At 40.1% G+C, this 23,828-nt stretch overlaps 1 long non-coding RNA gene across 1 annotated transcript in view; it reads left to right on the top strand.

Annotated features, from left to right (window-relative positions):
• Nucleotides 1-10,785: 10,785 nt before the first annotated feature.
• The window catches only part of LOC132659818 (uncharacterized), a 92,061-nt gene continuing 79,018 nt past the window's right edge, over nt 10,786-23,828 (top strand). Inside the window, exons 1-2 of the long non-coding RNA XR_009600679.1 lie at nt 10,786-10,880; nt 18,672-18,950. This is a non-coding gene — a long non-coding RNA (uncharacterized LOC132659818). The remainder of the gene's footprint in view (nt 10,881-18,671; nt 18,951-23,828) is intronic.

Raw genomic sequence — 23,828 nt, 5'->3', positions numbered from 1 at the left:
GGGTCAAGGTCAAATCAACTGCTAGTTCACGTTTGTTGATTAGTGCCTTGAACTTACCCCTGGCCCTTGTGGGTATGAAACCATGGTGGGATTTAGTACCACAGCAAGTCCAGGATGATGGCAGAGGATGAGGTGATTAGGTAGCATCACTGACTCAATGGACGTGAACTTGAGCAAACTCTGGGAGACAGTGGAGAGGAGATAGGCAGGGAAGCCTGGTGTGCCACAGTCAATGGGGTCACAAAGAGTCAGACATGACTTAGCAACTGAACAACAACAACATGTGTTGGATGGGGAGGTCCTGAAATGTCATACAAAACTCGTTTCCTTTGATGGAGAATGTGTCTCACTTTTTAAAAATTGGTCAGCTTGGTTTGGCTCACATTTTGTTTTTGTTTTGTTGTGATTTATGAAATAAAAGAGAGTACCTTGCCAAGAGATAAGCCTAAATTCAGTCACAACTTCTGAAAACTGGATTTCATGGTCAAAGTGCAACAAGAGTTACAGTCTAGAATCTGGTGGAAGGGGAGAGTAGGAGGCCTGATTGAAAAAGAATGAGTCAATCTTATAATTCACTCCTTTCTCCTTTATCTGTAGTTCGGCTTAAAACACGTCATTCTCCCATTTCTAGATCAGGAAGCATGTGAGCTATGGATATTGGTAGTGATGGACATGACTGTGAGTGTTGGGAGTGCCTAGGGAAGGGAGGAGGGCCAGCAGGTAAGACTGAAGCAGGAGATAGATGGGCTGCAGGCTGAACAGTTTCTCCCCTGTGGACAGAAAATCCGTAAGAGCGGAAACTATAAAAGTAGGATGAGGAGGGAGGCTGGGCCCTGCCCAGAGAAGAGATAAAAGACCACTACATTCCTCATTCTCGAAGTTAAGGAGACTTCCCTGACTCCATGTGCACAGAAAGATTCCTTGGAGGTCGAAGGGGGGAGAGCGTCATCTCATGGTAAGTGGTGCCAACCTACCCGCAGCAAGTCCTCTTTGCTGGAATCCTTCTAAGCTAAAAGATGAGCATGCACACATGGGAAGACTCTGAGATAAATCAAATACTGACTCAGAACCAGGCAAACAAGATGATTGGTTTAAAAAAAACCCAGAAGAATTGCCCCATGAAAGTGATTCAAACGACTGTGCCTGTGGGACTCTCTCTGAGCCTGTCTGTGTGTCTAGCCATGGGTACTTAATTCTTTTTCCTCCTAACAAACACTTTGCTTCACTACCTTTTGTCTTTGTGGGAATTCTTTTCTGCAACACCAAAGAGCCAAGTCTTCTAATGGCTCTGATTCAACACTCTTCCTGCCACTACCCAACCTCAATCTCTGGCTGGGAACCGAAGCCCTGCTTCAAGCTGCTTCAGGCTGAGGCCACCTCAGATCAAGGTGACTACAGAAGAGAGAGGAGCCATCAATCAGGTCATTACATTGTTTATAGCGTCCTTGAAAAATAGGACAAACACATGAAAAAGACATGAAACCACGTTCATGCAGAAGAATGTGTCCTAAAGACTTGATTCATGTCAGGCACTCAAACAACATTCTTGAAGCACCAGAATGAATGGATAGAATCAAAGATGGATGGATGGCTAGACAGTGCTTCAGGAGATGAGACCATCATCACAGAAGTATTCTGTTGGAATGAAATTCATTGTTCATCTGCTGCTGGCAGGAAAACCATGGGCCATATTTCTTAGTGGTATGCCTAATTTTGAACAAATGCAAGTATTATATGACTAGGTTAGGCAGTATATGATGACTAATCCTCTTTATTCCTATGCATTAAAGTTATCATTTTGTAAGCTCTTGCCTGGAAAATCCCATGGACGGAGCAGACTGGTAGGCTTCAGTCCATGGGGTTGCCAAGGGTTGGACACGACTGAGCCACTTCCCTTTCACTTTTCACTTTCATGCATTAGAGAAGGAAATGGCAACCCACTCCAGTGTTCTTGCCTGGAGAATCCCAGGGACGGCGGAGCCTGGTGGGCTGCCATCTATGGGGTCGCACAGAGTCAGACACGACTGAAGCGACTCAGCAGCAGCAGCAGCAGGCAGAAATTTAGCATGTGATACAGAAAGTAAATGATCAATTATGGAATTTAGAGTGCCAGTTTTCTACAAGTTTAAGAAGAACAAGGTAGGTTGGTAATAGAGAAAGTAGTGACCAAGAGGATGGGAACTGAGCTGTAAAGATGGGAGGAAAAAGGAAGTCTCGTGATATGTTTAACATTTAGACTGGAGATCCCACTTATGGGAGTCCACGGTGTTCTGGGTCTGTGTGCGGGAGCCGCCACAGCAATCTTTGAAGATCCAGCTCAGATGTTGTTTTCTCTGGGAAACTTTTCCTGACTCTGTAGTCATTCCTTTCTCTGCAATCCCCAGGGCTTTGTGCTGCCTTGAAATTATTTTTCTCCTCTTGCAAGAGCAAGAAGCTAGCATATGTTAGTAGTCAATCAATGCTTGTTCACTATAGGCCAGGAATTGTGCTAGTTTCTTTCAAATCAAGCATCTTTATGCAATCCTTGAAGCAGCCAATTTATTCTCATCATACATATGAGGACCTTGGGCTAAATGTGATATGTGTGGTAAGAGGGAAGGCTTCAAACCAGAAATCTCCAGACAACAGCTTCACTGCTGTTTCCTCCATAGCAACTCCATTCTCTCGAGCAGTGCTTTATAATAGGATTAGAATTTTAGCCACATGTGAAAGTTAAACATTTTTGGTAGCCTCATTAAAAAAAAATTAAACAGGGGAAATTACACTTCTGTAATAATATTTTCATTTTAGAGTAGTTTTAGATTTAGAAAAAAGTTGTGAATATAGAGATTCCTGTATACCCTATACCCAGTTTCCCCAGCACTAGCGTCTCACATGAATGTAACATATTCATGACAACTAATAAATCCATACTGATGTTTTGTTATTGAGGAATATCCATGCTTTATTCCATGCTGACTCATTAGAAAAGACCCTGATGCTGAAAAAGATTGGAGACAGGAGGAGAAGGGGACAACAGAGGATGAGATGGTTGGATAGCGTCACTGACTCAAAGGACATGAGTTTGAGTAAGGTCTGGGAGATGGTGAAGGACAGGGAAGCCTGGCGTGCTGTAGTCTGTGGAGTCGCAAAGAGTCAGACATGACTGAGTAACTGAACAACAACAATGCGTTACTCAGATTTCCTTTTTTACCTAGCATCCTTTTTCTGTTCCAAGCTGTATCCAGTATCCAGGATATTCATCACATCTTCTTAACTTCCTTGGACATGACAGTTTCTTAGACTTTCTTTGCTTTGATGATTTTGACAGTTTTGAGGATATTGGCAGAAAGTTCCTGAATTGGAGTTTGTTTGATTTTTACTCATGATTATATAGGAATTGTGACATAATGATCCATAAATCATCTTTGTCCCATTTCAGACAGAGCTCCTAAAACCTTTGGGATTTCCCAAGTGACAAGAGTGATAGAGGTATTTTGTTCATTCATAACAAACCCCTTTGTACCTCACCTGAGTTTATGCTTATGAGGTGACTTTGGGAAAGCACCTAAGTTTGGGGACTGTTTGCCAGGGGAACCAACCATTCGATTGGTAAGTTGGAATTTCAGCCCTACCCCCTGACCTCTAAGGAGGGGAGGAGCTGGAGGTTGATGTCCAATGGTCAACGATTTACTCATGCCTTGCAATGAGCCTCCATAAAACCCAAAGGGAATGGTTCAAAGAGCTTTGAGGCTGGTGCAGCTGCACTCATCCACTTGACTCAGATTCCATGAGGACTGAAAAATCTGGCTGTTCAGTCCTGTCCTTTAGTATATTTTGTAATAAATTGGTAATCTAATAAGTAAAGTTGTTTATTTTTATTTTTATTACAAGAGGGTACTTGGAATCTCAGATCTATAGCAGGTTTGTCAGAAGTGCAAATAACAGTGGGGACTTATGATTGGTGTCTGAAGTGGGGTGGGGAGGGCTCAGTCTGATTAAACTGTGCCCTTCATCTGTGGGGTATGATGCTGTCTCCAGGTAGATAGAATTGAAATCTGCGGATAATGTTAAACTTGTTCGTGTGTGCACTCTCAGTTGCTCAGTTGCGTCCGACTCTTGACTCTTTGTGACCCTATGGACTGTATGTAGCCTGCCAGGCTCCTCTGTCTATGGGATTTCCCAGGCAAGGTTACTGGAGTGAGTTGCTATTTCCTCCTCCAGAAAATCTTACCAGTCCAGGAATTGAACCTGCCTCTCTTGCATTGGCAGGTAGAGTCTTCACTGCTGTACCATTTGGGAAGCCCTAACTTGGGAAACCAGTCAGGTTTATTCACTGTGAAGTTACTTCCCCAGCTCTCCATACTGTATACTCTTTGGAAGGAGGGCTTAAGGGGTGGGGAAGTTACATTTTGTTTCCTTGAAGCTAGAGTATTTACATAAACCATTTGGAATTCCATGTGAGAGATTTATCAATTCTCCTTCATTTCTTTATTTATTGATAAATAAAAGTATCATTTATTTATAGCAGCATAAATTCATGACTATTTAAAAAATTAGATATATATTTTGTTTAACCCCATAGATAAAAATTATCATTTCATTGATAATCAATATAAACATTTATGAGATATTTTTCATTTTGTTTTCATAAAAAGTCTTCAAAATCTGGCATGTAATTTACACGTATATTACATCAAATTTGGATGTTAAATTTTCATCAGAAATACTCGATCTAGATTTAGATTTCATAAAATCTTCAGTTGAAAAAGTAGATTTACATACCCAAGTATCTAAACATACCTAAAAGTTTTCTAGTAATTAAAGCAGGTGCCAAAAAATAAATCTTTTTCCTTTAATAATTGCATCTGCTTGACAAAATTCACCCATTTTTTAAAGAAGAATTAATTTGATATAGTTTTAAAACTATGTCCAAGTTAATTAAATTCACTACCTCTTCAGTCAACTCAGTATTATCACCATCAAATTGAATAGTTTGCATAAAATGAAAAGCATCTTAAAATTTATTACAATTAACAAAGCATTATTCAAGTTTTCTTTTAGCTTTGGAAGCAATTAACCTAACACTGTTGGTTATAGTCAAAATCTTTGCTAAACTGATTCATATTAGAAATAATTGCAAATAAGTATTATTGAATTTTATTATGAAAAGCTTCTATTCCACCATAAATCCCCATGCTGTATTGCTAGGTCATGAAGTAATTTTACTTTCTTTGGGGCATCAAATTTAGCTCATTGATATGCAGTGTCATATCAGTGAGAAAACATAAATCACACTGTTATTTTTTGTGGCATGCAGCATACTGTCATTTTTTTGTCTTTGATTATTGAATATTTGGCAAGCATATATTATCTTGTTTTGTTTCATATTTCTTTTGTTTCAAGAGAATCTTGAACTACAATTAACATTATAGTAAATCTTTGTAAAACTCTCCCATGAGTAAACCAATGAGTATTTGCAAAGGATAAAGATCATTAAATTGTTTTCTCTTTCTTTTAACAGTTTCAGAAAGGGATGGTTTTCATTTGCTATGCACGGAAAGATTTTCAGAACTCTATCCCTCACACTTTAAATGTAGTCCGCCTCAGAAAGCTGATCGCGGGTACTTTCAATATGTATCATATATTAATATAAAACAAAAATAAGACACTAGTTTCTTGTTTTAAAATTACAGTAAATACAGGTCATTTGACCTAGTATAGCTAGAATGATGTCATAGTAGGAGCTATGTTTCTTTCATGTCCACCTAAAATTATTTGATAATTAAAAAAAATTTAAAAACCTATGCCATGAATTAGATTTTTTTAGGCTGGGAATTAACAACATCTTTTTGTAATTTTGGAAGTCCTTGGAGATAAAATACAACCAAAATATTAATCAGGCAGTGACATATCATAATAAATAATAAAAACTGGCAATTACAAAAAATTTGAATCAATTAATCTTTAATATTGTTAGTAAGATCTTGGATTCTATGTGGAGTCATTTGGTTTAACTGAAGATCTTTTACTTTCTGTAAAACATTTTAAAAAACTTTTCATCAGAGATTTTTTTATGTTTATTGAGGTATAGTTGACTTACAATGTTGTGTTAATTTCTGCTGTATAGTAGAGTGATTCAGTTATGCATATATACATATATTCTTTTTTAAATTTTTTCCATTATGATTTATTACAGGATATTGAATGTAGTTCCTTGTGCTATACAGTAGGACATTGTTGTTTATCTATCCTATATATAATAGTTTCAGTTCAGTTCAGTTGCTCAGTTGTGTCCGACTCTTTGAGACCCCATGGACTATAGCACGCCAGGCTTCCCTGTCCATCACCAAATCCCGGAACTTGCTCAAATTCATGTCCATCGAGTTGGTGATGCCATCCAACCGTCTCATCCTCTGTCATACCCTTCTCCTCCTGCCTTCATTCTTTCTCAGCATCAGGGTCTTTTCCAATGAGTCGGTTGTTCGCATCAGGTGGCCAAAGTATTGGAGTTTCAGCTTCAGCATCAGTCCTTCCAGTGAACATCCAGGACTGATTTCCTTTAGGATTGATTGGTTTGATCTCCTTGCAGCCCAAGGGACCTCAAGAGTCTTCTCTAACACCACAGTTCAAAAGCGTCAATTCTTTGGCACTCAGCTTTTTTTTTTTTTTTTTTTTTTACTGAGTGCTCATTGTGGCTCAGAGGGTAAAGTGTCTGCCTGCAATGCAGGAGACCCGAGTTTGATCCCTGGGTTGGGAAGATCCCTTGGAGAAGGAAATGGCAATTCACTCTGGTACTCTTGCCTGGAAAATCCTATGGACAGAGAAGCCTGGTAGGCTATAGTCCACGGGGTCCCAAAGAGTTGGACATGACTGAACAACTTCACTTTCACTTTTTTAGCTTTTTTACAGTCCAACTCTCACATCCATACCTGACTCCTGGAAAAACCATAGCTTTGACTAGATTGACCATTGTCAGCAGAGTAATGTCTCTGCGTTTTAATATGATCTCTAGGTTGGTCATAACTTTTGTTCCAGGGAGCACACATCTTTTAATTTCATGGCTGCAGTCACCATCTGCAGTGATTTTTGGCACCCTCCGAAATAAAGTCTGTCACTGTTTCCATTGTTTCCCCATCTATTTGCAATGAAGTGATGGGACCAGATGCCATGATCTTAGTTTTCTGAATGTTGAGTTTAAAGCCAACTTTTTCACACCCCCCCCCCCCCATGAACTATACAGCCTATGGAATTCTCCAGGCCAGGATACTGGAGTGGATAGCTTTTCCTTTCTCCAGGGGATCTTCCTAACCCAGGGATCGAACCCAGTTGTCCCACGTTGCAGGTGGATTCTTTACCAGCTGAGCCACGAGGGAAGCCCAAGAATACTGGAGTGGGTAGCCTATCCCTTCTCCAGCAGATTTTCCCGACCCAGGAATCTAACCCGGGTCTCCTGCATTGCAGGTAGATTCTTTACAAACTGAGCTATGAGGGAAGCCCAATTAATTAGCTTGCATTTGCTAATACTGAATTTTTTTCTCATGATTTTCTAATAAGGTTTTAATCGTAAATAATTTATTTTACCATATCTTCATTTACAAATAGTGTTCTATTTTGTATGAGGATCCAAACTGATATATAGCTAGTCACATTTACAAACTCAGAAGCTGTTGAAAAATCATTTAAAACTTTATTGGACATTGAATCTGATGTCAGTAAACTAATTTCACTGTATACTTTTTGACAGTTTTAATTTTTTAAATCAAATTCATAATGAAAAGTTTACTGAAAATGCTCTTAATTTTGTTGACTTAATTGTGTCCAATTTTATAATTTAGCAAAGAAGCAGGTTTTTCATTTTGCTCTGCTGTAGCAAATTGTAATTGTCATTCTTTGTGAAAACTCTGACATATTCTTCCAGTTTCTCTTTTTCCTTCCTACTATTATGGCCAGAATACTAGTTCCTAACTTACAGTTGATTTTGTATGAGTAGTATGTCTTCATTTTAAAACTGAAAAATTTTCCATACTTATTTTCTGTACTAGAAACGTGGTTTAATTTTATTATGTTAAAAAAATTAATTTACTTATCAAATGGACTTCCATCACTGTAACTTCTGCTGTCTATAAAAAATATTCAAACATATGATAGTGCTACATCAGTGCATAGAAAAAAAATCATTCAAACTGAATCACACCATTGAAACCTAGGGGACTGTTCATGACATTGACATTGGTCATTAACTTGTATGGGCAAAATGATGCATGAGCCAGAAATGCACTATCATGCAATAATTTTATCTACAAAATGCCGTGGTTAAAGTAAAATGTAATCTGCTAAAACAATAGTGTTTAATGGAAACAGTTTACACTGCTTTAATTTTTTATTTTTAATTAATTAAATATTAAATGAAAATAAAATTTCAGTTCTTCAGTCTCACTTACCATAGGTTCAATTGCTGCCTGTGCCTGGTAACTACCATACTGACAGAGTAGCTCTGAAAGCTACAGTCTAAGTGGTCTGACTTTTACTGCAAGGTCAAGGTTGAAAGAGAAGAAAGCCCTTAATCCCTTAACTAGAGCTGAAAAAATGACTAGAGATAATTTATAGAAGCTTTTTGCCTCAATAACTTTTGTGTAGTTTTGTAACAAGGGAAAAAAGTAAGAGAAAAACAGAAAAAGATAGAAAAAGACAACAAATTGAGAAGCAGGTATCCATAAAGCTATGAATGGTACTTCATAGCTGATAGCTCATGGGAGGTAAATATCTTTGTCTTTGTGCCAGAACTCATCCTAAAGCAAGATAGTAGATAAACATCTTAGGATTTTAGGTTGTAAAAGAAAATATGACTTGCCCTGTGAATGGATGATGATGAAAGGGAAAAAGACTTGGACCTACTTTTCAGAAGGACCTTGTAAAGAAGAGTGCCAGTCAGTGAAGGTGTGCGCTGCAGCTGGGTCCAGGGTCTCTCACTGGACATGTTCAGCTAGAGACTGAGTACAGAATCTGGAGCATTCCAGCATCCAGTGAAAAAATAGGTTTGGATGAGCCAGAAAGTTTGCTCCAATCTTCAGATTTTGTGACTCAGAATCAGAGAGGCATAAACGGTCTTTTTTCTCCTCTTAAATTAGGAAGCCACCAGGTGTTACAACTTATCTGTATTCTTTTTTTTCAGTCTGTGAAGTGGGTGGTACTTTGGTATTTCATCCCAAATCATAACCAGCAGAACTGTTCTGGCCATATAGATAAGCCCAATCCTTTGACAGTTCTCTACTGACACACACATGACTCATTTTGCCTCTATTTATGAACTTGCTTTCTTCTTACAGGACTGAAGTAGCTCACAGTAAAAACAACATACTTAGGCACTTTAGAAAACAGGGCCTAACAAAGGAGTGTATTAGGTTACAATAGTCCCTATGTCCAAAGGGAAGAATCCAGCTCCCCTGTGGCTTTTTTAGTAAGATTGATTGGTGACTTGAGCCAGAGGTGTTTAAATTTAAATCAACAGTCTCTTAATAACAAGAATGAGATGGTCTTACTTTTAAAACATAGTTGCAGATTAAATTATCTGAACACTGGAAGAACTCACCCATCCTTGAAGATCTATTTCTGAATATAAACAAATAGCCAAAGTCAAAATGGAGGAAAACAACATGACAAATGTCAAATTAATTTTTCCCAAATGCACAGTGTTTTCACATATTTAATGGATTTAATGCAGAGCCACTCTAAGCAAGAATTTGCTTTATTAGAAAACCACATCAAATCTGACCCAAAATAATTAAAATTGTTTACTGCTACCATGTGAGTAATGTAAGATGTATTTAATTCATTGATTTACTCTAAGGGTCTTGAGCTAGTATTTTAAAAATAGCATTTCAAAGTGGTGTTTTACATTTAGAATTCACTCCCCTTTTATCTTTCCATAATCAATAAAATGAGGATGTTGGGCTAGATAACCTCTGACGCAGTGCTGTTTGTAATGAATAATTTTCAATATTTCTTCCAACCTTGTCTCTCTCATGAAAGATCTACCTTATGTCCTATCCTAGGGAAGTCTTGCTGTGCTTTCCCACCCCATGCTACCCTTCAGCCTTCACCTATAATCTATAATGGTCCCCCTGACCATTCTTTGTAGTGACCACTACATACATGTAGCTTACTCATGTCTACAGCAGAGAGAAACTGCAGACTTACAAAGAGAAAAGGCAAGACACAGCCCCAGAATGGCTGAGTCCCCAGAAGGAGAGATGAATAGTGGAACCAATGAGTGGCTAAAACTGATGGTAAAAAGCTGGTTATTGTCTGCCTTTATCCAGATTGTTCCAGGGGGCAGTTTCTACAGAGATCCCTGAATGTCTGGCTAAGAATTCTCTTCTGCTGAGCTTTGGTACCCACCTGATTCTTCCCAACATCCTCATTCCTTCTTTTGCTCTTTACCCTCATAAAACTGCTAGGGACTTAACCAAGTTAAACTGCTACTTAACCAAGACTTTTTGCCATTCAAGAATTTCTGCCTTTGCTCTACATTTCTGAAAACCTTAAATGTCTTTTACTGACTGTCATAATGTTGTATTTCAATGTTTTATTCTTAACAAAGAGGCAGGTGGGTTAAGAATAAAATCAGTGGTTCCCTTATTCAGATTTCTCATTTTGCTTTTTTTTCTACTTACTTCGATGGCACATGACCCTTTGCTAATTATAACTCCATAGTGGTTTCTTTTTTGGATCCTCATGCAAATTAATCAATTTTTTTAGGCTATCATGCAGGTTGATAAGTTTGAGGGTGGGTCCTGAGAGTTCAGTGAAATGTGTTTTCCTCATGTAGACTCAGAGTTTGAAAATGAGCAAATCAGAATGAATTAATTGAGTAGAGAAAGAAGCAAGGTGCAGACCAGGTAAGATATAATCAATAGAGAAAACAGATCTTAAATTAGATTGGGGTGCATTGGAGTAAGTTTCTAGGGCAGTGTGCTTGTATGCATGGGTGTTAGGGAGGCAGAGAAGGAGAAATTTAGGTGAACTATATAAGAACCTACTCATTTAGTTTTTAGTCAACAAATAAGCCCTGAGGTTTTTTTTTTTTAACTTTTATTTGTTTATTTTTGGCTGTGCTGGATCTTCACTGCTACATGAGCTCTTCTCTAGTTGCAGCAAGAGGGGGCTAACTCTCTCGTTGTGGTGGGCAGGCTTCTCATTGTGGTGGCTTCTCTTGTTGTGGAGCGCGGGCTCTCGGGCACAGGCTCAATAGTGGTGGCACACGGACTTAGTTGCTCCGTGGCATGTGGGATCTTCCTGGACCAGGGACTGAACCCCTGTCTCCTGCATTGACAGGTAGATTCTTTACCACTGAGCCACCAGGAAAGCCCTGCCTTAGTTTTCATCTTTGTCAGTACTGTACTGAACAAAACCACAGTGCATACGATAGACGTAGCCCTGTCCTATGAATCTTACTCTTTGATAAGATGACAGACATCATATGGCTACAGTGTGCACATAGAATGGGATTCTGATCATTTGAAAGACAATATACATGTAAAGAAAATGCTCTTTCTCCAAGAGACATGAAAAGGTGTCTGTTAGTCTAAAAGTTAACATTAAGATGTCAAAATAAAAGTGCTCAGTTGATATACAAATATATGTATATATATCATATAATTATTGTACTAGGTTTACTTATTGTTTCTTGGAAGATACAGTAGTATTTGGGGTGAATTATTAGAATTAAATGACCCTGGCATGAACCTAACTCTCTGTAGCTATGTTGCCTTGAGCATGTTCTGTAACCTTTCTGAATCTATTCATTAATTTGAAATTGATGACAATTGACCTCACAATATTGTTCTAAATATTTAAATCGTTTATGAAAATTGTCCAATAGAAAAGTGGTGGTAATATAATACATGGATATTTGAATAGATAATCACAGTGCTTTAATCACAGGACCACATGTTTCATTTAGCAAAAACATTTAAAAGTGACCCTTTCTAGAATTTTGGGCCTGAAATGGATTTGCAGGGAAGAGAAAACTATTAAACCATGGATCATTGTTTAAGAAAATATTTGTACTGATACTTGTACCAAAGATTTTTTAGTAAAACCAAGTCAGCAAAAGTTTAAATGGCTATTGTTGGTGTGTCAAAGAGCAGTAACAAAGTTTTTTTCAGACCAAAGAAGTCTAAAATTGGATGGAGGGGCTGTAAGACAAATAATTTTAAAATAATAATTTTGGATATTTCTTTTATGTAGCCTGAATGTTTTTCTTTCCAGCTTCTTTCCCCCACCACCTCTGGAACTGGGGCTGTGAGAGTGTATCAGTAAAGTGATGCTGCCTAACAAACTACTCCAAACTGTGACTGATTATAGTAATTATTTCTTTGCACTCATGCGTCTCCTCTCCAACTGGGGTTCTGGTAATAGAGGCTAAGCTCAACTAGGCAACCCTGCTTCAAGCTGGGTCCAGCTGGACATGAGTTTTTGATATGAGCTGCACTCACTTTTGCTGCCTGAGTATTCATTTTGGGGCGCAGAATGTAGAGACATCAAATGTCTTTGAGGGACCTTTTTCATGGCACTTGCAGAGGCACCAAAGTGTAAGCAGAAATACATAATTCTGTGAAAGCCTAGGCCAGCACTGGCATGTTGTTCCTTCTGCCCAGAGGCCATTGGCCAAAACAAATTGCATACAGATCCAAAGAGGCAAGGAAATAGACTCTACTCCTTGAGACCGAGAGGCAGTACTCTACTTGGCAAAGATAACGGATTCTGTCTTAAAGTCCGATGGGAGTTATGTGCAACACAACTATATTCACATCTAATTTTGAAGAATTCTCATTATATGGATCAATAGAAAAAAAGAAGAAAATGATAAAAAAAGTATTATTATATCATGAATTTTTCCATGAGAAATTCTAATATACCTTTCAGAGTTTTGAAAGATTCCTTTGCTCAGTTGTTAAGCAGTGCTGGATAGTATTTAGAACATTTCAAAATAAACTTTCAGTGGAGCTGAAATGTACTAATTTTGAATACTTAGCCATCTGGAGCATTAGATGTTTAATTACAGCTGAAAACTCATGAATGAACAGTATGAGGCAGTTTTCCTTTCCAGTGGATCCCAATTGTCTTTGTCTTTATTCTCAGGAGAGGAAAAAAAAAAGAAGATGCCAGTGGTCATATTGTGCTATTTCTTGGGCTTTGTTCTTTTCTTCTCTTTCTGTGTAAGCTCATCTTAGAAACATTGTCAAACCTTTTCAAGATCCCTGTCTCATTTCATAAAACATCAACTATAAATGCAAGTCTATCTGGTATGTAATATAATAGTCACAGGAAAGTATTTTATTTTATTATGTCAACTGCATTTAAGGTCAGTGCCCTCAAAACTTAGGAGTTTTATATTTTTTTGGAAGCATATGCTTTCCTGTTCAATCTATTTAACACTCTGAATAACTAACGACAATTATAAACATAAAAGAAATGGTTCTATTTTCAGTATGAGAAGTAAAATGGTCTATAACAAACTAAATAATTCAGAGGTTTAAAAAAATTAATCGGATGTGACACTACATTTAAAATTTTGTAGCATTTATAACATTACAGATTTTAGGAGTCTCATTTCTCCATTCTCTCCTGAATATACTAAAGGTCAGTAAAAACCAACTCGATGGGCACTATTTAATGCCCCTAAGGTATGTGCAATCCTGTGCAAAAACGTGTAGAATTTGTAGACTTAGTTCCAGACCTTTCCCTGCCACTGAAGAGTCTGCAGTCTAGTTGAGAAGCAGAGAGACTGGTAAGAAATAGCCAACTGCAAATCTGGTACTATTATTATGTTCTACATTACTCACTTTTAAAGGTAACCTCCTCTTCTCCACACTATTTTAATTGGATCTATCCTCACCTTCTGTCATTATCTCTCAATACACTTCGCTTATTCTCTTCAGAACATCTGTTCTAGCTTGTGGTTCAGTACTTGTATGCTTGCTTATTGCCTGTGACCCCCATTAGATTGGAAGCTCTGATGGCAGGTGCCTGGTCTCACTGATCCGCTGACGTTACACCCGGTGCTTAGCATAAGGGACAGCATCCATAATACTGTGGAGTGGATGGCTAAGTGTGTGCGTGCAATAAAAATAAATAATTATCTCTATTTGAGTAGAATTAGAGGATTTTAGTTTGATTTGGTGATTATTTGGAGGGCACATAATTTCATTTTGTTCTTGTTTAGGAGTTAGTGTGTTAGAAGGTAAGGGACAGTGAGTGTGAAAGAAATGCGTATGACCACCCTCCTCTGCTGCCCTAGAGATATGCGTCAAGACTTCAAGGAGCAGAGTGTGAGGCTGTGGCCAACCTAGTCTCAGGCTTCTGGTTCTCAAAGATAGGTCTTTGGGAGCTAAGTGTGTCATATTAAGAGCATCTCATTACTGACCATGCAATCATAATAGCAGCTACTATCTACAAAGTACTTGCAATGTGCAGCAGTCTGTGGTTAAGTGCTTGTAGAGTGTAATCTCTGAACTGCAGCCCCGAGAGGTAGATGATATTACCAAACACTGAGGTGACTAAGGATCAGGAGAGGCTAAAGAGAACCAAAGCATCTCAGCTGGGAGTAGAACTCGGCCCTCTCTCTCTCTGAGTTCATGCTCTTAGCCATACCTCTCTCAAGGAAAAGAGAAAATCAGCTTAGGGACTAGTTCTTCTAATCAGTTTTATTTGATTCCTTCTTTCTTATGCGTGAAAACAGTTTTGGTACAGGCCTTTGTACATTCACTCAATGCATCAATGGTTATTGAACTCTAGGCCCTTTAAGGGGCTTCCCTGATCACTTGGTCTGTAAAGAATCTGCCTATCATGCAGGAGACTCAGGTTCGATCCCTGGGTTGCAAAGATTCCCTGGAGAAGGAAATGGCAACCCATTCCAGTATCTTTTCCTGGGAAATCCCATTTTCAGAGGAGTCCATGGGGTTACAAGAGTTGAACATGACTTAGTGACTAAACCATCACCACCACCAGCCCCTTTAAGATACAAAAACTTCACTCATTCACCTAGTCACCTTGTTCCTGGACACCCCATTATGTGCTAGGTATAATTCTGCTGCTGCTGCTGCTGCTAAGTTGCTGCAGTTGTGTCCAACTCTATGTGACCCCGTAGCTGGTAGCCCACCAGGCTCCTCCGTCCATGGGATTTTCCGGGCAAGAGTACTAGAGTGGGGTGCCATCACCTTCTCTGAGGTATAATTCTGCTGCTGCTGCTAATTTGCTTCAGTCATGTCTGACTCTGTGTGACCCTATAGATGGCAGCCCACCAGGCTCCCCCGTTCCTGGGATTCTCCAGACAAGAACACTGGAGTGGGTTGCCATTTCCTTCTCCAATGCATGAAAGTGAAAAGTGAAAGTGAAGTCGCCCAGTTGTGTCCGACTCTTTGCGACCCCATGGACTGCAGCCCACCAGGCTCCTCCATCCATGGGATTTTCCAGGCAAGCGTACTGGAGTGGGGTGCCATCGCCTTCTCCGGAGGTATAATTCTAGGTGCTTATAATTTGTCAATAACTTACAGTTAAAGAGTCCTACTCTCATGAAATTTATATTTTAGATAGACAAATCCTCATAAATAAACAAAATAACTAATAAGTAAATTATGTTGCATTCTAAAAGGTGTTAGAATGGAAAAACAAAGGATTAGGGGCTTGGCCAAGGGCTCAAGGAAAAAGGAAGGCCAGGTTGCACATTTAAACAGGGATTGCTGGTGAGGTCTCAGCAAGAAGCTAATATTTGAGCAAAAAGATGAGGAAGCGAATGAACACCTGGTTAAAGGCTTTAAGGTGGAGCAAGGGTAATGCCTTCCAGGAGTTCACACTCCTGTGGTAAAAAAGCTAAACAAACAAACTAATTATAAATCAAGGATAATAAGTCTTAAATGAAGGTGTGCCCAGGTGTGCCCAGGTGATGAGATCACAAAAGCATAGAAACTGAATGCCCAGGGGCATTTGGAAGTGTCTTGCTGAGGAGGTGGTATTTTCATTCCTTAAATACAGGAAGTCTTGGGGTGATGGGGAGGCCTGACAGCTGGCAGAGGAGCTCACATTCAGGAGCAGACAAGGACCCTGCCTGGTGCCTGAAGGGGACAGAGGAGGGCATGGGTTAGGAAGGTGAACCGGAGTTAGATTATCGAGAACATTTCACTTCTTACACATGATGTGGGGGCCCTGAAGGACTTAAAGTGGGCCTGTTTCATTGATAAGAAAGTTGAGACTCCCAAGAAGTTAAGAAACCTCCAGGGCCACAAAGCTACTAAGTGGTGGGCCAAGATTTTCCAAGCCCAAGCTTGTCTGACCTCCGAACCTTGGTGACACCAGAATTCCCCCTACATATGTGGAAGGGTGTGATGTTAGTAGAACAGTTAACGTTGTGAAGTAGGTGCCATTCTGGTTAGGAGAGACTGGCCAGTGGGTTCCCTGCTTTGTCCGGTGTACAGAATCCACGCCGCCTAGCGCTCTCCTTTCCCAAGGAACCCAAAACTTACGTCACCAGGTATTTTACACATATTTACATCACAGACGGGAGGGGCCGATCATATATTTTCCCTTTAGTAGTTGAATATGTGGTGTCATAGGTATACTGATCTCACTGAATCTCACCCAGACCTGCATGAGAACAAGACTAAACTACCTCAAAACAAACAGACCATGAATATATTCAGTCAAGAGGAACAGGCCCTATTTTTACGAGTTAGAACAACAACTTGTAGAAACAGTTATGTTGAACAAACTTAAGTTTGATGTTTTAAATTGGAGGAGCATTAAAATTAGATGAGTAAATGTTACTCAATTGTTCATGATCATTATAGTTGGTTTTGTTTCTCTTTTCTGAAAAGGTAACTGTAGAAGCTACTGATAAATCACACTGTTCTTTGAAGGGATGCTTTTATATGATGACGGTTAAAGAAAAGTCATGTGTTCGCCTGAATGTCTTGTTTTTTTTCGTGTATTGGTATACGTATATTGAAAGTAAGGCCTGCAGTATTTGTCTCCTTCCTACAAGTGTGTGTATGAGTGTGTGTGTGTATGAGTGTGTGTGTGTATGAGTGTGTATGTGTGTGCGCCTTTGTCAGTTCTAGGGAAAGATTTATAGAAGTATCGAATTTCCAGAATATACATGTAAATTTTAAGAACATGCTTATGCACAATATTAGTTGTGGGAAGCTAGATCCTGGACCTAAGAACCATATATTATTTATGGTAGGTAAACAGGTTTAAAAAAAAATAGGTCTCTGAAATTCAGTCACTTACAGAATGAAAAGTTGATCTGTTTCTTATCAAAGGTTCAGGCTGGGAATTTTTGTCTAGGGAAGCTCTCCTCCATGCTTTGATTCAGAAATCAAGGCTGCTGGCTGCTCTAACATCTTGAATGCACGTCTTCCAGGGGTTCCTGAGTGTTGCCATTGAAGTCTCTTTAAATTCGGAAAAAGCGGAGCAAAGCACACTTGGGTGTTGTTAGTGGGTCTGGTCTGAAAGTGGCACCTATGACTTCTGCTAATATGCCCAGGGAGAGTTCAGCTGCATGCCACACCTAATTGCAAGGGAGGCTGGGAAATGCAGTCATGGGCCCAGAAAGAGGAGAGTGTATTTTAGGGGGAATTATTATTATTTTTATTTTAAAAGACATTTTTTACATTTATTTTTTTTAAATCGGAGTATAATTGCTTTGCAACATTGTGTTAGCTTCTGCTGTACAACAATGGGAATCAGCTGTAAGTATTCATGTGTTGCCTCCCTCTTGAGTCTTCCTCCCCAGGGAAAGGAAATCCTCGGAAATCCCTGGTGCTTAGAGGGTAAAGCATCTGCCTGCAACGCAGGAGACCTGGGTTTGATCCAAGACCCAGGTTTGATCTCTGGGTCGGGAAGATTCCCTGGAGAAGGAAATGGCAACCCACCCCAGTACTCTTGCCTGGAAAATCCCATGGATGGAGGAGCCTGGTAGGCTACAGTCCATGGGGTTGCAAAAGGTTGGACGTGACTGAGCGACTTCACTTCACCTCACTTGAGCCTTCCTCCCACCCCAGCACCCTATCCTACCCCTCTAGGTGGGGAGAGTGTATTCTGGTGGCCAGCTGGAGGGCTCTGCCTTAACTGCTTACAGCTTTTGATTTATTTTTACATGCTAATGAGAGAATGATTCTGGTAGCAAAAAGTACCCTGCCTTTATTTGCTACAGATTCTGTGTGCTAAACACTCCTAGTCAAGAAAGCAAAGTCTCAGGACTTCCCTTACGGTTCAGTGCTTAAGAATTCACCTGGCAGTGCAGATTTGATTCCTGGTTGGGGAACTAAAATCCCACATGCTGCCGGGCAACTGAGCAGGAGCAACGCAACCACTGAATCCCTGAGCTCTGGAGCCCCGCCCACTGCAACTAGAGAGTGAGTTGGGCTGTCCGGATCCCATGTGATGCAATGAACATCTCAACTAAGTCTCCTCTAAGCCAAATAAATAAATCTAGGGGAAAAAAAGTAGCTAAGTCTCATGGGTAACAGCTCGCTTGGCTTACATTTCTCACTTTGTTAACTTTCTCATGATTTATATCAATTGAATTGTAGGGCTCATCACATTCAGGGTGATACCATTTTGAAATGATTAACTACTGATTCTCAAACTTCAGCAGGTTAAAATAAGATTTTTTTTTTAACCTTCAGATCAGAATCACCTGGAGGGGCTGTCAATGCATATATGCCAAGTCCAGCGTTTTCAGGGAGGATTGCTAATTCGCACTTCTAACAAGTTCCAGGTGATGCTGATTTTGCATCCAGATCTTCAAGCTTCCAAACCCTCGCCCTTTGCTAAAACGCTTGGGCCTTTCTCTGCAAGCGTTCTCTCCCACCATCTCAGGTCAAAACCAGCTTTCTCTGACCCTAAAAGGACTTGAAGAGTTACCTGCTCCCCTTCTGTGAAACAAAACTGAAGTTCTTGAGCTGGTAAGTGTTTTTGATTCAATATTTTAGTCTTCAATTGTGCTTTCAGCCAAATTTAGCTGGAGGGTTAATTGCTTGCTACTTGCTCGAAGTTTTGAAGGGTAACTGCTACCCATCTAGTCCCTCTAACCTGACTTGTTTTTCTTTTTGTTTTGAGTTTTCTTTGCACTTCCTGAACTCAAGTATTGCTTGTCCACTGGCTCACAAAATGATTAAATATTTAAACAGCCTTACTCTGAGGCTGCAATATGTCACTTTAGTTTCCCTTAGAAAGTGAAATACAAGTCAGCTTGACTCGGGATGTTGCGATTGTTGAATCAAATGGCTAGCTGGTCTGGAACTTCTAAGGAATGTTTTTAACAGCCTAATAATACTATTTTGAAATTGTTAACTTATCCCCCAAAGGGGATAAGTAAAATAAGGTATTTTTTGTAGTTTGACATCTTCAGTTTCACTCATTATTTGAACTAGTAGACTTACTAATGGTTGCTGAAGGTTGCCTTTATAACTCAAATGAATTGCACATCACAATTTTTTTGTTTGTTATTGTTGCTACTTAAAGAATTCTCTCTGGCAAACAGGAGTCTGCATGAACTACGCTCAGACCCTTTGACCCAATATGTCTGCCTGCTTCTCTTGGTGATTCATAGTAAGACACAACAGGTGCTAATCTGCCTAGGGCTGGAAAGTGCAACATAGATTTGAAGCAACAGTTTCAAGTCTTACAGGTAATTAACTCAGCATGATTTAGCTGGATTTGTACCAAGTGTTTGTTTGCCCATGCTGAGAAAAATAATACTCTGTCCCTTTCATCAGTGGATCTCAAAAATGCTTCACAGACATTAATTAATGCTTATCACACACCCCATCCTCCCCATTTCCAGATGAGGACACTGAGTGATAGGATCAGGCACAGTCATTTGCCTGCAGCCTTGAGGATGGGTGCAGTGACATATAGCATACAAGACTCATTTTGGTCTTATGACCTTGGGGTTATTCTTTTTCCTATTGATGGAATGCTGTCACCACCTCTTAAACTTGGACAACTGAGTCTAGCCCTTGCAGTTAACCGAACTTATTGAAAACCCAAGAAAAAAGTGGCGAATTTTGGAAAGGTAAAGAAGTCGCTGAGTTGTGTCTAACTCTTTGCGACCCCATGGACTCTAGTCCATGGAATTCGCCAGGCCAGAATACTGGAGTGGGTAGCTGTTCCCTTCTCCAGGGGATCTTCCCAATCCAGGGATTGAACCCAGAGGCATCCAAATGGCAGGCAGATTCTTTATCAGCTGAGCCACCAGGAAAGCTCAAGAATACTGGTGTAGGTAGCCTATCCTTTCTCCAGTGGGTCTTCCAGACCCAGGCATCGAACCGGGGTCTCCTGCATTGCAGGTGGATTCTTTACCAGCTCAGCTATCAGGGAAGCCCTGGGAAAGATAAGTTACTACATATTATGAAGATAAATCATGAAAGGAGTTGCAGGTGTGTGAGCCCAGGTGTGTATGCTTCTGAACAGGTCTCTAACCTTGAGATAGGGATTCTTTCTTGTTTAGTTGGCCTTCTGTGAGTTTATTGGACTCTGCCTTTGGAAAGAGTGACCAATGGAGTAGGCATGGTCATCTTTTTCCATGTCAAGTCATGGGTTAGCTGGGAACAGAGGCTTACCCCAGGGAGGGGTCTTACGCCTCAACTTGGCTTTCTATTGGATAGGTAGCTTCTCCTCCATGCAAGAAAGGGGTGTAGCTAAACTTAGCTTCACACTAAGTGGCAGCACCTGGCCTTCCCTGAAATGCAGGTGCCCAGCTCAGGTGACTGCCACTTGCAAGGCTGCTCTCAAATTTGTCTTAGGGGAAGGGAGAGCATTCCTCTAGTTTGGCCCCATGTGAGCCCAGGCCTACTAGTCCAGGTCCCCCTCTCTGCAGGGAGACCTATGCCTCTTCTGACCCCTCTTCTTGAGTTCCAGCTTACACCAGGTGACACTGCTGTTTGCCCAATCCTTTGCACAGCAAGCCCCTTCTAGGAGGTAAAGAAAGCTCTTGATTCTCATTTGGGCCTTCAGTCTGGGCATCTACATCACACAGTTCAGTTTAGTCTCTCAGTTGTGTCCGACTCTTTGCAACCACGGGGACTGCAGCGCACCAGGTTTCCCTGTCCATCACCAACTCCTGGAGCTTGCTCAAACTCATGTCTGTCGAGTCAGTGATGCTATCCAACCATCTCACCCTCTGTCATCCCCTTCTCCTGCCTTCAATCTTTACCAGCATCAGGGCCTTTTCTAAGGAGTCAGTACTTCACATCAGGTGGCAAAAGAATTGGAGCTTCAGCATCAGTCCTTCGATGAATATTCAGGACTGATTTCCTACAGGATTGACTGGTTTGGTCTCCTTACAGTCCAAGGGACTCTCAAGAGTCTTCTCCAACACCGCAGTTTAAAAACATCAATTCTTTGGCACTCAGCTTTGTTTTTCTTTATAACATTAGCATGCTGCTGCTGCTGCTAAGTCGCTTCAGTCGTGGCCGACTCTGTGCGACCCCATACCAGGCTCCCCGTCCCTGGGATTCTCCAGGCAAGAATACTGGAATGGGTTGCCATTTCCTTCTCCAACATTAGTATAGTACACATTTAATTAACATTTAATATATACATATATAAACACCCCCACATGTGTAGTGATGGATATACATCAACTTCAGATTTTCCTTATGAAAAGCCTTCATATGTCTTAAGGTGGCAAAAAACATAGTTGCTGTTGTCCTGTATATAATCCGTACCTCTTTCCTTCTTGCCTGAGTGTTGGGTTCCATTTCTGTGCCTGAGGTCATTGTTGCTCTATGCTGGCTCCATAAGATGATGTCGATTTTCATTACTGCCTCCCTGGTAGTTTGGTGAGTCTCCAGTGATGATGTTCCTTGGAATTATCTAGAGATCTTGATTGAAAAAAAAGAAAACAATTTCAGCTTCCTGGAACCACTTGCAGAAATGCAGATTTAAGAAGTCTGGGAGGGGGTCCAAATAGCTGTGTTTTTAACAGATATGCCTAGATTGTTTAAATGCATGTGGTTCATGGACCACACTTGGAGAAACATGACTTGCTTCATTTTTTGCATTTATTTTGAGTACAGCATTTGCCAGAGTTTTACTCTTGTAAAGTGGTGGTGGTTTACTTTGCTGGTTAAGCTACACAAATAGCTTTTGCTACTTATCTGATCTCATAACCTCTCCTCTTACCTGATATCCTCTCCTGTCTGTGACCTCTTCATCCTTATGTGTTCATTTTAGTACACAAAGGTAAAATAAAAGAAAAAGTGTGTTCTTCAAGGAGCTAACTTTTGGTAGGAGTTATAACTTAAAAATCTCCCTGTTACACATTGTCTTAATACTGTTAAGCACCCCACATCGTCTTAATATTGTTTAGCACCCCTTAGGTGCAACTAATAAGTTTTTGTTCAATTAACTAGAATGGTATGCTTTTGGGTGGCCCAGTTCTTAGGAAATGATTATTATTGGTCAATTAAAAAGGTGTTTCTGTGCCTATGTGTATCAGTTCAGTTCAGTCGCTCAGTCATGTCTGACTCTTTGCGACCCCATGAATCGCAGCACGCCAGGCCTCCCTGTCCGTCACCAACTCCCGGAGTTCACTCAGACTCCTGTCCATCGAGTCAGTGATGCCATCCAGCCATCTCATCCTCTGTTGTCCCTTTCTCCTCCTGCCCCTCATCCCTCCCAGCATCAGAGTCTTTTCCAATGAGTCAACTCTTCCCATGAGGTGGCCAAAGTACTGGAGTTTCAGCTTGAGCATCATTCCTTCCAAAGAAATCCCAGGGCTGATCTCCTTTAGAATGGACTGGTTGGATCTCCTTGCAGTCCAAAGGACTCTCAAGAATATATATACATAAATATACATTATACTATATAATAAAAATGAAAACGCAGTGTGAGTTTGGCAAGCTTGACTCCAAGTCCATGACAGCCGTTAATATTATACATTACTACACTGGTTCTTCATTTTATGATGGGCCATTTCCGTGGTCACTGCCCACGTGGTACACACACAAGCATAACTAAAATCTGTCCCTGTGGCCATTTTATTGCCTATGAGCCTTTTTAGAGAATTGGGATTACTCATTGGTTGAGTATTTTACTGGATTCCCTTAGGCATAAACGTGGGGAAGCTACATTTAAAGTACATTTTGGATGGGATAGAAAAACCTGCTACTGTGAGTGCCTTCAGACTGTATTCTGAGAAATGCTAGTCTACCTTTAGATATAGCCATATGCTTAGAAAAATGAGTTTGGTTAATGATGGAATAAACAGAGTTAGACTCTTAATGCTGTACAGTTTCTCAGACTTAATACCCTCCATCTCTAAAAAGAAAATTCAGCATGAAGTATTTTCAAAACTTTTTTAAAACCCAAGTCATCTTTGAGGAATACAAATTTTTTTTTTGTTTGTTTTTTTGTGGAAGCATAAATTGGGACATGCTGGCTGAAGTTAAGCCCCTGCTTTTCTGCTACACTGTGGTTCTGAATACTTATAGATAAGCAAGATTTGTCTTTCTGCACAGTTGGGTCAGGAAATTCCATCCACTTAGTTGCAGCTCTGGGGTTGAAACACTATTAATTTGTGGCTTCAAAGTCTATATTCACACCATTCCACTGACTAGAGATGCTCGTTCTAATTGTTTTAAACATTGTTGCTGTTAAAAAAAGAGGCTCCGAAGATTGCCTCCAGAGGTTGCTCAATTATTTAAGATGCTGATGCAGAAAAGCAATACATTCTTAGAAAGGCATGCCATTAATTAACATGTCTTCTGGCTTGTCATTGTCCTTCCCTTCTTATCCAGTTGTCAAGTTTGTTTAGTCCATTAATGACTAGAGGAGAG

The sequence above is a fragment of the Ovis aries genome, chromosome 5 (genome assembly GCF_016772045.2).
Source record: "Ovis aries strain OAR_USU_Benz2616 breed Rambouillet chromosome 5, ARS-UI_Ramb_v3.0, whole genome shotgun sequence".
Classification (NCBI taxonomy): Eukaryota; Metazoa; Chordata; class Mammalia; order Artiodactyla; family Bovidae; genus Ovis; species Ovis aries.
This window is presented reverse-complemented; position numbering and strand designations above follow the sequence as displayed.